Source organism: Cricetulus griseus, chromosome 9, assembly GCF_003668045.3.
Source record: "Cricetulus griseus strain 17A/GY chromosome 9, alternate assembly CriGri-PICRH-1.0, whole genome shotgun sequence".
Classification (NCBI taxonomy): Eukaryota; Metazoa; Chordata; class Mammalia; order Rodentia; family Cricetidae; genus Cricetulus; species Cricetulus griseus.
This window is the reverse complement of record NC_048602.1, coordinates 25948295-25951136: the sequence shown is the minus strand read 5'-3', so window position 1 is coordinate 25951136 and position 2842 is coordinate 25948295. Positions and strand designations below refer to the sequence as shown.

The 2842-nt window shown below is 38.6% G+C and overlaps 1 pseudogene; it reads right to left on the bottom strand.

The window, feature by feature from the left end:
- Positions 1–356: 356 nt before the first annotated feature.
- LOC103162296 lies at positions 357–1304 on the bottom strand (annotated as a pseudogene).
- Between the last annotated feature and the right edge of the window lie 1538 nt (positions 1305–2842).

The window sequence follows — 2842 nt, the reverse complement described above, 5'->3', positions numbered from 1 at the left end:
CAGAACACTCACCCCAAAAAAATCATAACCCAAGCTCCAATAGGCTTTTAAAATTTTTGATTAGAATTATTTTAATAGAGAAAAATGGAGAAGTAGAAAATTGTTCAAAATACCTAAAATATATTCACTTGGGCAAAGTGTCATAATTTGAGTGGATAACAAATTTTAAAGTTATTAAAATTATGTACACAGGGTCATATTCCAGAAAAATGTTAACTAAATGAACTTTAATGTATTACAGAATGTCTGAAGTATAACCAAGGCCATATCAGGTATTCAAGGTCCACATTCAATTTTTTTATCCCACGTAAATCATTAAGACAGTTTTCCAATGATGGGAAAGTGTGGGTTTCAGCTCAGACACAGAGTACACTTTGAAAGAAGGTCCTCCTCCTTTCAGAAAAGGAAGAAGTGAGTTGCCAAGCAAGTTTATTATTCTTCATTAGTTAAAAAGGGGCAGATGGTTGGGTAGCATGTTGCCAAAATTGCATTAATTCCCTCCACGTTTGGAATTTTTGCTTGTACATAAAAACTAGAAAGGGTGATGAAACTGTTCAACCAATAAAAGAACACAAAACAGATTACCAGCAACAAAATGTTCTGAGTGGCTTTGTGTTCAGGAGAAAGCTGGTTGGAGAGGCTTGTGCTGTGGAGATGCTGGACTCTCTTGCGGTGTCTGTAGAGGACAGTTACCATGTACAGGCTGGTCCACATCATGAGGGCCACATAGAAGAGATCACGAATGAATATGCTACTCGAAAATGACCCTGAATTTTGGTTCCCAAAGTGCTTGTTTTGACAATAAGGGTCCACATATCCATTGCCAAAGTGAGTAGAATTGGTTTTGGCTATTACCATTGGAATCATATATGTATAAATGAGCAGGTTAATGAGCCAGGAGCAAAGTAAGGATGAAAAAGTCAACTTGGAGAGTTTAGGCTTAAGCCACACCCACCGAGAATTACTGGGAGTGATGGTGATGACTTGAAATGTGCTGAGAATAGAGGTGGTACTGATGGACATACCCCGAGTGACTCTGAATATAAATAACACTGCCCTAAGCCAGCATCATCCAGAAATTTTCGTACTGCAAAGGACGACATGATATGAGATATCAACGTGAATATGATCATCAGCACATTAACTATTGTCAGGTGCATGGAAACGGAATCAATCAACTTCTTAAAATGAGGCTTAAAGAAGAAAGTATATATGTACAAAATGAACAGTAATGAGTTCCCTGTGACACCAACACATAACTGAGATATGAGACAGACCCCCAAGATGGTATTACTTGGAACCATGATCATGTGAGTCAGGTTTGTTAGGCTGAGAGTGACAGATAAAGGGCTGTATTATAAAACTATTTTTCAAATGACATTTATGGGGAAATATAATGATTGACAGCTCAGCAGCAGAACTGGTAAGAGAGAAATGTCCAAAACCTTTCTATTCTTTTTTGCTGTTTTGGACAGGGCTCCTTTGTGAATCACTGGCTGTTCTGGAACTTGCTCTGTAGACCAGGCTGGTCTCGAATCCACAGAGATCCACCTACCTCTGTCTCCTATGTGATGGGATTAGAGGTGTGTGCCGTCACCATCTGAGGAAATGTCCAACTCCTTTCAATGTTAGGTGATGACATCTTAGCAACTGCATTCCAGAGATTCTTGACCATCATAGAGGGTAGAATAAAGTGTTGAAAAGCAGGTCACATCAACCGAAACACCCTGAATTCATGTCAGGTAGAGGACATTCTCACCTATGTGATAGCCAAATTTGCATGTTATAAGGCTTTTATAAATGTTATTTATTTTATGAGTGTGTCTGCTTTCCCTGTATGTCTATGTACTATATTTGTCCTTGAGAATCAAACCCTGGCCCTCTGGAAGAGCAGCCAAAGCTCATTTACAGTTGAAACATCCCTCCATTCCCAGATATTTTCATTCATCAGCTGATAGTTTTTCCTTTTACCCAGAAATCAATGTAATCATGTTTGTAGCAACATTTGTTTCTAAAACATAGATGGTAGTGTGTGTACTTGAACATCAGTGGTTTAGATACACATGTGTTTGTGTCAGCTTTGTGATGACTGAATACTTGGACTTTCCATGTGGGATGCTTTGTCTTGCACGTCACCTTATAGGTTAACCAGCAGTGTTCTGAGGATTTCATTTCCTTCTGTCTCTTTTGCTAACAGCTTAGAGTTGAGCTGCTGATATGTGGAAAGCAAAGGCCAGGGTGAGACTACAAACCGACAGTGGTGAGCTCATCTTCACAAAAATGACTTTTCTGTGACATTGGATGATCAAATCAGTCAGGTGGATTCTGACTGATAAACCCACTGTAACAACGATTTATGTGTGTTGTTATTGCAATATCTGTATTCTATCGCCATCAGAAGATTGCTGTGTTCTATGATTTTGTTGAATATATTTTCTGCACCTTTAATTTTGGGTTCTTCACCTTCTTCTATGGCTCTTATTCTTAGGTTTGTTCTTTTCATGGTGTCCCATATTTCCTGGATATTTTGTGTTAGGTTTTTGTTGGTCTTAGCAGTTCAACCATGCAACCAGTGCCCAGGAATTTCTGAATTTTCTCAAGGCACACAAGCGCCTACTCCAGTCAATTTATTCTAGTATGAGGGATCAGCTTTCAAATTACTTAAGTAATTCTAACACCTGGGATATTGTACTTCCATAATCCCAGTTATTTCTCATATCAGTGATTCAGTTTGCTTCAAGGTTTGTCATTGTTTGCCATTGTTATCTCTTACATAGTTAAACAGCACCCACCATCCTTAATCTTATAAAACACATCTCATCTCTTCTGTGCCTTGTGGCTT